This window comes from Labrus bergylta, chromosome 13 (genome assembly GCF_963930695.1).
Source record: "Labrus bergylta chromosome 13, fLabBer1.1, whole genome shotgun sequence".
Lineage (NCBI taxonomy): Eukaryota > Metazoa > Chordata > Actinopteri > Labriformes > Labridae > Labrus > Labrus bergylta.
Window position 1 is genome coordinate 5,861,779 of NC_089207.1, and position 10,915 is coordinate 5,872,693.

Genomic DNA, 10,915 nt, shown 5'->3' on the forward strand with positions numbered 1-10,915 from the left:
AAATATGAACATCAGCTGTGAAATTATGAACACACTATCACTCAGCTCACAGTCCAAATCCATTTGCCCTCTGCTAAAAGCCAAATACGAACTCATTAACATATGGAAATATTAGTTGCGGTCAAATACGAGCAACTGTCTCCCCTTCCTGTCTCCATGTGATGTGTGAGGTGTCATTCAGAGATACAGTAGGGGAGGAGACTCTGCGTGCTGAAATGGTTGGTGACAGGGCTTTCATCCGACCCACTGAGGGCTCTTTGTTGTTATTTTGGGATCTCTCATGGGTGCAATCTGAGAGAGCAGCAGACAGACGGGTCTCATCTCTGCACGAGCACTCACACACACACACACACGGGCGCAGAAGTGCACATGCACACACTAACAGGCATATACTAAAAAAGAAATTAATGACATGCTCCACTGTCATGTCAATCAAATTGGCTGGTTTTCTGGGGGCATGTGTGCATGTGGAAAATCCATTCAGTCTCAGTAATTAAGAAACATGTTGAATTATTGGAAAACACGTGTTGTAATTTAATTTGAATGGAAGCCCAGATGTGCCAAGAAAAGTAAAAAAAAAAGAAAAGAAGAATAGTCCAAATATAATCATCATCTATACAATCATCCGTACATTTTTAAATATTTGTAAGCCAAATTTTGATAGTCAACTGTTTCAGTTTTATTTTGACATAATAGTAAGTCATATTTTGACTTGGTACAACATGCAACTTTTCCACCTTAAAATAGTTGTTAGAAAGTCGATCGCACAGAAAAATAACTTTCATCTGACTGAAGAAGCTAAGAGGAGCATGAGTGTACATCCCTGCCGTTGTTATTCATAACAGATAGCAAAGTAATGTTAGGCTAAATCGTTATGTCGTCATCGCTCTGTCATGCTACGCAGCAGCCAAAAACAACTCTCTTTCCTTCTTGATCTTCAAGTTATCTTTATAAGTTTGCACCCTTACAAACCTCATGTTGCATGTTATAAGTTATCCCCTTAATGTAGCCATTAAGCCACGGACTGTAGACATGATTGCAACAGCTGAACACACACACACACATACTCCACTTGCAAACAGTTTGCAAAAAAGAAACAGGCTGTAGACGCTTCCAGAGTCATATTTTGTGCAAAATTGTTCCAGCTTTGCCGGCTTCCCCACCCTCAGCATGTCATCAAATGCATGTGTTCTACGATGGGGGGGAAGTGTAACAGCACTATGGGTGTTTTGTGACGGTGCAGTAGCACTCAGAGACCTCTCAAACCACACCAAACTGAATTCTTACACATAATGTTGCTTTAAAGACGTTGAAAAGCAAAGAAATCTACTAGCAGCTTGTTGCAACAATATACAACAGCCAATCATGGCTTAGGATTTGAGTGTGGCACCAGGAGTGGCCTATCAGATTGAAATGTTTGCCAAACCCAAACATAACCCCTAAACTTAGAATCTTGTGAGTATCAATGCGTAATCCTATTTTTCTTTCTTTTTCTTTGGGAATTAATTATTTGATGTTTTGTACTTTACTCACCTTCTGGAGTAACACTGTGACTATCCAAGGAGTCTACTCATTAATCATTGATGGTACGTCCACTTTAAATGTTTAAAACACTGTCTACCAAAGTTACAAGACATTCATTGTTGACAGTTTTCTAGGAGATGTCAGACCTATCCAATGTAACAAAAAACACAATATCTCATAAGACATATTGCTATTTGGTCTCATGTATGTTTTTTCCTTTTTTACTCTGGGCTCTTTTTTTTTTTTTATTGCAGACAGTCAGGAGATGACAGGAAATGCAGGAAATGAAGGGGAAAGAATGAAACATATGTTCCCTGGAGGGACTTGAACCGGAAACGTTGCTGTTTTATGAATTGCCATCGGCGGCTTATTGAGTTAAGTTTGTATTTAATACTTTGAGTATTACACACAAAAAATTTGATTTGCCTCCGTTGCGTCAGTTTATTGGTAGACTTTGTAAAGGATGGGTAATTCTATAAGTTAGTACATAAAAACAAGCGTATCTGCACGGCTCGATACTACCAGGGCAATGAGAGAATCTGGGCTGTTTGTAATTAAGTCAACTGACTTTTTAAAGAGTTTAAAGACTGAAAAAATAACAACAGCATACTCCTTGATACGGTTGCTCGTTTGAAATGTTCTCTGCATGAAGGCAAATGAAAGTCTCCAGTTAACAGCTTAAGTCTATTTGATTTCACATTCAAACAGTACCAATGATTGTGACCTCTGACAGTGTAAGATACAAAACAAATGTTTAGCCTATCAATGGCTGGTGCCGACGAGATATTTATGGGGTTGACAAAGTTGTCTTTGTGTCTGTCTTGTTGTCTGTTATCGTGAGTTGAAGGTTCTCCGGCGGTGGCCTCTGACACGGATCACAGGCGTGTGCTGTTTAAAACAAGCGAGGAGATATCTTCCTCTCACTGTGCGATGATAACCCTTGCTCTTAACCCCCTCCAGCAGCAAATCATCCTCCAAACAATAACAATCAATTCCCTCCACATCTGACAGAGCCCGAGAACTACTTATAAATGATATGCATCTCCTGCTGGTCCCATGGCAACCGCCTTGACTTTATTGTTGCGTTTTCTTTGATCCCGCCAAGCTTTGATTCATTTCTCTTTCACCCTTTTAGCTAAACATATCATGTGAATTTGGAGCTTTGTTCCTGACAGTCCCCGTCTTACCTCGCTCTCTCCACAGGCTCCTGACGCCTCCCAGAGGAGCCGCCGAGGAGGAGGAGAGGAATTCCACCGGATTCAAAGACTTCTCCCGTTTTTGCTTTTGACTCCTCCGTCTTCGCCTCGCCTTCCTGCAGCACCTCGTGCTGACCTGCTCCTCGTGATCCCTCTGCCAAACCATCTTTCCTGGCCCTGAGGGACTGTCTCTGTATGTGCACAAGCCTACACATTACACCGGGTGTAGCAGGGTTTCAGGCTTCTTTTACCAGCATGTCCCGCTGACAGATTCCTGTTTATGTCCAGGCCTTTGATTCTCTGACTTAGGAGAATGAACTTTGCCTCATTCATTGGACATTTTTCATCAGGAGGCCCATTAATTTGTTGCCGGGTTAATTACAAACATGATTTTATTCCTGATGTTTCCATCGCAGGGAGGTTGAACTTGTTCTCAAGACTCGTTTTTCATTGCATCTAAAGGGCTTCTTTCAGCAAATGAGAGCGTAATGAAAAATGAAAAGTGTGTGTTTTCCCTGTACCATCTGGTTTCAATCATGGCAATATCCTAAACATGGCCGCTTTCTTGAATCAGCTTCCCTCCGCCTGCCTCCCAGACGTCAGGCACTCATTATTCTAGTCAGGCCTCTCAGACAGCTACACAAAGTCCAAACGGTTTCACCAGTACTGACCAAAAAGAAGTCAGGTTTTTCTCTCGTTCTTCTCGCACTTAATGGCCACTTTACAGTAGCTGCTTTCACCATTATAACATGGTTTACTATTACTCTAAATATATTCTAGGTGTGGCTTAACATCGTCACTAACAACACTGGAGGGAAAGTCTTTTTATCGTGTTTTCATCAACTTCAACAGTGGATTCATTTGCGCTGATCTTGAATCTTGCGGTTGTGAGAACGCCCACAAATGAACAGAATTCAGCCTTTTTACACCAACTATGACTTCTTCATGACATCTTCACAGGTATATTTGAGTCCATGCAAAAGAAGAGGCTTGTCTGTCTCTTCAGATAACCACCCCCTCCTGGTTGTGTTATTGCAACCAATTGCATGCTTAAATCCCCAAATTTCACCCCGGCTCACTGCTGATGTTTTGAAAATACAAAGGAAATTCAGGGGACAACAATCAGGAAGCAAAGCAGCACAAGTCTTGTCTTGTATTCTTTCAGAGATCATCTATGCTGGTTATTAGAGTCACAGTGGATTGAAATGATCGCCGTAACGACAAAAGTCATCAAATATTTCTACATCTGTATGTTTGAGTTGACAGAGGAGTAACAGAAAAGGACGTGATGAAACAGAACAACAATATTGAGCACCGTCCTGACCTTATGGCAGTCATAATATAGACCAGGGGTGGGCAACTGGCGGCCCGGGGGCCACATGCGGCCCCAATCAACCCTCAACGTTGCCCTCAGGTCAGTTTTTACATATCAAGTAATTTGAAACATGAAGAAAACATGACAAAATCTGCCATGAAATCATGAAAACAGGAAATATGTCCATAATAATATTTGATCACTGGTATATGTTCAGTTTAATTTGAGACATAATTGAGTGTAATCGCTTTTGTATACTACAATTTGGCCCTCTGGCAGTGAGAATTAAATGAATGTGGCCCTTGCTGTGACCAAAGTTGCCCATCCCTAATATAGGGTATATATGTAGTCTCCGCTCTCTCTATATATATCGTATGTATCTGAGTATATCTCATAAAGTTGAGACAATCGGTGTAAATATGCTCACTCTGCGCATTTCAGTAAACCAGCAATGTCTGACACAAAGCCCTTACCCCCAAAGTAACTGTAGCCTCTTTTTAAAAAAAGGGTTAGTACATCATTTTTAGATTAATAGCTTGGCATAACAACCATTAACAAATTTAACTACTCTATGGTCCATATGACCGCCTGCTTCTGTCTGATGCCAGATGCACTATTTAATCAGCACCACATTCCCTATAAAGCTCACCACTAACTGCTGCAAAAACAGTGAGCTGCCAGTTGATTACTTTCTGCTTCTGTAAAAAAAAGCCACTGTATGTTTTTATAGATTCACATATTTACCTCCAATGGCAATCAGTGTCAGGCCTCCACTTTGTCATCGTAGATGCACATGTGACCGCATATTTGTCTCAGCATTTTAGAGCAGATTTGACAAACATCGTCACAGGCACAGGTCTTCCCACTTATGTTTACTGATTTAGACGTCATCCCAGGTTGGAGGTTGGCGGAGCTGTGCAGGAAATGATGCAAAGTCATCTGAACACATGCAACAATCGGAACGATAACAGCACAAGGTGCCCAAACAGGTGCGCAGGAGAGCAGTGTCAACAACATTCAAGAGAAAGGTCGTATTAGTGACACATTAAGTGAAAAACACTGTATGTAATAAATAGAGCTTCGTTCTTACTGTGATTAAACATGTGCATTTTGTAGTGCATGAAACGGCTTAATGACGTCATAAATGTGCTCTTCAAAGCAATGCAGCAGATGCACTGATCTTGCATTGCATCATGGGAAACCCCCACTGCTACAAGTGCAACATCAGTTCAGGGAGCATTCATGACACTGATGTAAAAGTATTGGGAGAATGCACGTTTTTATTTACTCTTATGTGCCATAAATCTGTGAAAAATAAAGTAGCATTTTCTTTCATAAGTGCTCATAGTTCAGCTTTTGAAATATGATGTTACATTTAGTTTAAAAAGCAACCGCTTCTGCTCCGTTCTCTTCTGTCATCCTCCCTTCTTATAATCTACATTAGGTAAATTAATGAGATCATTACACTCAAAGAAAAATCCAAAATAGTTATTAGTGTATCAGATTTTCCGTCATCATCATCATGCTATCTGACAAAATCAGTGAGTGACTCTGCTTTCTTTGATGCCACTCCTTAGGGTGTCAAAGCACTTGGTCACATATGAGGAGTATGAGCTTGAATAAATGGCACATTAAAGCGCCTCTCCCTCAATGACATCCATGTGTTGTAATGCAACAAGTTTCAGTCATAATGCGAGCGCTGTTTTTCCACACATTAGGTGATACAAGAGAAGGGCAAAACAGCACTTAAATTAATTGAAACTGATGTTCCAGTGATGAATACATTCAGCTATGTGTTTTGTAATGTAGCCTCAGGGAATTCAAGAAATAAAAAAAAAATAAAAAAAGTGAAATTCATCAATATTGGCGAACACAAGGAATGAGAGTTTTGACATGATTCCTGCAATCTATGTCGACTTATGCACAGTGGGATTGAAAGGAAAAAATGAGCAATGGGAGTAAAAGAGCAAAAAAAACAAAAAACAGATGCAACCTTGGACAGAAACTTTACGTTACACAATCCCCACTCTATCAAATATACGCTTTCTTTTGTGTTCTGTTGGGAGCTAGGTAGTAGACATGGGACCTTGTGATGATAAGTAGATGTTATGATAAATCTTTCACTGTCATCAATAATCGAATCAAATCATTTAGTGAAATTCAGTCAACACTGCCTCTCCCCTCTGAACACTCGTTGTAATATGAGTTTCCACCAAAGGAGGGCAGTATGACTATGATGACAAGCATCAACACAAAGGCTGAAGCCCAAATAAGAAATGTTTCACACCCTTACACGCTGCTGTATGGATTCATGATGCATGATATTTAAACTGTATGGAAAGTTTGATGTCTTTTGCCCACTTGGATGTGATGGTTCAAACAGTTTAGACCCTGTGACCTTAACGAATGTATGAAGATGGACAGAGAATGTAAGACTGGAAGTCTAAAAAGGGGTAAAACATTAACATTTTAATGATCTAAGTTTGAAATCATCAGATTTAGTTATAAACAGGCATTTTTTGTATATATTAAACTGAGCTCAAAAGTAAGATCTGTCTGTTTTTACAGCAGCTCTCACTCATCAAAAGTCTCAGATTTCATTGGTACAAAGTTACTTTCACTTTTTTATCCATCGTTGATCAATAAGGTTAATTGGGGGAACAAATCAGATTCTAATAAGTGGTAATTTAACCACTTTTATGTTGTTTTCTGATTTCAAACCAACATGTCGGAGTGGCTCATTACGATATTTTTCTCCTGCTTGATTAATCCTTCTTTCAAATGTTCTGCCTCTGGAAATAAACATCCACCAATGTTTTTCTCACTAATCAATGTTTAATCCTTTTCTCTTTTTTTTTTGTTGTCTGTTTGTTTCTAGCGGTGTTTGAAGAGCAGCGGTGGAGCCTGAGGACGGTTTGTGTGTGTGTGTGTGTGTGTGTGTGTGTGTGTGTGTGTGTGTGTGTGTGCGTGCGTGCGTGCGTGCGTGCGTGCGTGCGTGCGTGCGTGCGTGTGTGTGTGTATGTAGGGGGGGGGATTTGGACGGCAGACTGCACCTGCGAGCGAAACCTGGAACCTGAGGGTAAGACCTGAAACGTGACCTCTGCAGGAAGACTTAAAAACACAAAGAAACAAAGGCTTTTGCACAGATGATCAGGACACAAAAGGGGGGAAATGATCTGCACAATTGTGTTGCCGTCATTTACAAAACTTTTTGTTTCATGTAGCCAGTGATTTATAGAAGAGTTTGATTGTGTTAATTCTTGACGTCAGCTCAAGTTTCTCTCTGATTAAACCGTCGTAAATGTTCGGCTAAATTGTTGCGCATTCCACTGTTCAAGCTCCCAACCAAATTTCTCTGTTAGATTATTCATTTAGCTTTTAATTACAATATATTCTCTCCTCTTACACAAGTTATTACTGTACCTCGTCTGCATTTCTCTGTAGAGCTACAGCAAACAGCTGCCTGATTAATAAGTTAGGTCCTCTAAATATGGCTCAGAGTCATGTATCTTTAAAAACTACTTAATAATGGTAATCAAGATTATCAACAACGTACCAATTATATCTTTACACTTTACTCTGTTAATTATGTATACTTCTCCTTCACCGTGGATAAAAGGGGCTGCTTTCTCAGTCTCAGGTGGATTGTTCATCTTAAGTGTTTATGATGGTGTATTTGTATCACAGCTATGCCACGCTCCCTTAAAGTGGCAGTGAGCTAAAAGGGGGCCCGCGCCTCAACCACAATGAAGGAGTTCCTATGTTTTATTTATTGATATGTTTTAGTGGGGGAAGACCTGGTGTTCATTATCATAAAGGCCTCTAGACATCAAATCACACACAAAAGACCTACAGTATCTTTTCACACACAGACACACAGATCAACACGAGAGGAGTCGGCCGCTTTGCTGCGGCGCCTCCAAGCCCAATGGTTGCTAACGTCAGTGTCAGAAGCTGACAGTGTCAAAGTATCGTCGTCTCTCGCATATAAACTGTCCCCGAAGCTGTCGTTGTGAAAGAGATGTAAAACACAGGCTTTCTTAACGTCTTCATGGGGGGGGGAAGTTGTTTTTATTCTCCCCCCTTTAAAAAAAAAAAAAAGAAAAGTCATATCTTTTCTGTCAGGGCCCTGGGGCGCCTGGTGGTGCTCGTGCTAGCAGAGGAGCGATAGCATGTGCAAACCCAGCGGAGTCTGACCACGTTGTACCTGCGATTGTCTTTATCTCACGTTTTTTTTTTTTTTTTTCCTTCAAAAAAGCTCAAAGGCGCCTATTTCAGACAGCCGTGTTGTCATCTGATCAGTGCGAGCGTGGATCTTTTTCCGTGTGTAAAAAGAGGAGGAACAGATGTGGGGAAAGTGGGTAAAAACTCAATATGAACCCTGCAGAGGCCTTCCTCTCTCTCTGTTCAATTATTTAGAGTCAAAGAAAAAGAGGCAAGAGGAACATATTTCCACAGAAGCCACTGTGTTCGGCAGGAAGGAATAACATATTTATCTAGTCTCGTCTTTGCCAAATAGCCGGAAATGGAAACAAATACCTTCGATTGGATTCTTGGCTCTGGTGTTTTCCCTTTGCTGTTGCTATGTGTACTCATGCAGTCATATTGAAAAATTCCTCAGGACCAAAAAATTATGGAAGTTGGTGCTGACGAGTAGAATTTTTCATGGTATCTAGATGTACACTTGGCAGTTCCAGGCAAAGCTTATCCTCTCTTGTCTCATGTGATGGGAGGGAGAGAGGGAGGGAGAGAGGGAGGGAGGGAGCAGAAAAAAAAAAATGCTCACCTATTTAATTTGATTAGAGATTAGAGGAGGAAAAGAGTCACATTTCCTCCCTGGCACGTCTCTACTTGGCGCACTCTGAACCTGATTTTATAAAGAGATGTCACAGCCAAGCACCGCCGTAATGCCTGTAATTACTCTGAACTTAAATAAATAAATAAATTTGCTTTTCTTTGTGAAAGTCTGACAGGTTTTTCCAACATCCCAGACTGAAAAAAAAAATCACAGTGTGTGCTCTTTGGTGTGTACTTTTTGGGGCTTGTGTATTTGAGCGTGTCTTTGTGTGGGTGTGTGCTTGTGTTTACATATAGTGAGGCACTTGTAAAGGAGGATTTCAGACAGGATGAAATTTTGACAGCTACAGTATAGCTTGTTTTTCCCTCTCTTCTTTTTTTGACTGTGATAATCTTTGCTCAGCCGTGTGCTTTTGAGTCTGATAAGGTTGGAGGTGCAGCTTTGTAAATAATAAGGTTAGAGTTTTTGCACAGTTGCTAGTGCCGTGCCTGATCTCGCTCCTATTAGCGACAATTGGCTGCGACCTCACCTGCTCACCCGTGCTGTCATCACTGAGGGTGTATCTGCAGGAGCAGCAGCAGTAGGCGATTAGATCATTCTCTCTGGTCATAGAAGGAGACATCCAGACAAATGCTGCTCTGCTGAACCAAAGGAGGTCTGATGCATGTTGTCATGAAGCCTGGCTCCTTGACTTTTCATATTGTTCACCTGAAAAAACACTTTCATATTTTCTGCTAAAGGTAGAAAACTCTGGCTCTCAAAATCTCACAAAAAATTAGCCTTTTTCCACATGCAGGTGAGTTATACCTTTTCTTACAGCAGACGTTGAAAAGTGTTTCTAAGAATTAGCCCAACTTCATTTTCATACATGACAATAAACCTTTAATATGATACAGTTCAGTACAACACCTTCACATAACCAGGACTCAAAAGTGAATGCAGTTTTGGATCAACACCTTCCTGACAAATGTTCAAGCTTCACAAAGACATGAAATATTTCAAGTCTATGTATTTCTTCCTAAGCTTTTTTGGCTGCTGTAACCCCCACAACCCTGTCAAATAAACTGAATTATTATTATTATTATTATAATTATTTATTTTTTTATCAACTCTGCTAAAATGTTCCAAATTTGCTGAAATAAATTTAATTCAAAGGGATGTCATCCAACACTGAATTATATTTAATTAACTGAATCAATTTGCACATTTTAATAATAAGTATCTAAAACATCTAAATTCATTTAGGGTTATCAAACCAATATACCTATAGAGAGAGCAACAAAATGTGTGATATAGCATAACTGCTAGCTAGATAGCTAGCTTAGTCGTTACAACTAGCACAACAAGATTTTCTGGCCAAATTCTTTGTTAATTATGTCTTTGTACCTTCCAGCTTGTTTAATGCTGACGTGATAGCAGATCGAACACGTTTGACATCAAAATACCTTTAAAATAGCTACTGATTCCCGCACGGCAGGCGACAGTTTATAGCTTGTAGCTGATGTTTAAATCAGTTTAATCGAATATTACCGTTTATCCAACACATTCAGGCAACTATTGAATCATTATCAGTTTCTTTCATAAGCTAACTTGTTTCAGCCTTTAAGCTAACGGTAATGTTTATGTTTTATGCATGTGATGTTGTGGTTTGGTAATGTGGAGGCTCTCTGGGTTGATGTTGAGAGATGTGTTGGAAAACGAAGAATAACGAGGCTACGAGAGCCATTACAGGTGAATGTGATGCTACCTAAAAAGCTAACTAAAGAACCTTGAAATCGTACTCCGTTGTGTGGAATCTTATTCAGAAACTTTACACTAACTAGCAGTTAAATCACTTAAAGCCACACGCTGTATCACCCCTAAGCTGGCTAACAACTCACAACTGTGTCTTATCTTTGTTTAATAATGACTGTTCGCTGACCATTTCATGACTTTAACCTAATTTATGGAACTGTTTATTAATTTTACTTATAGCTAACAGTTTAAGCGTCTCTGCTGGTTTGCTTACTTTTGCTAACATTAGATTTCAGTTAAGTTCAGTTTTTAGCTTTTGGCTAATCAACAGAGGATATTTTAAAAATA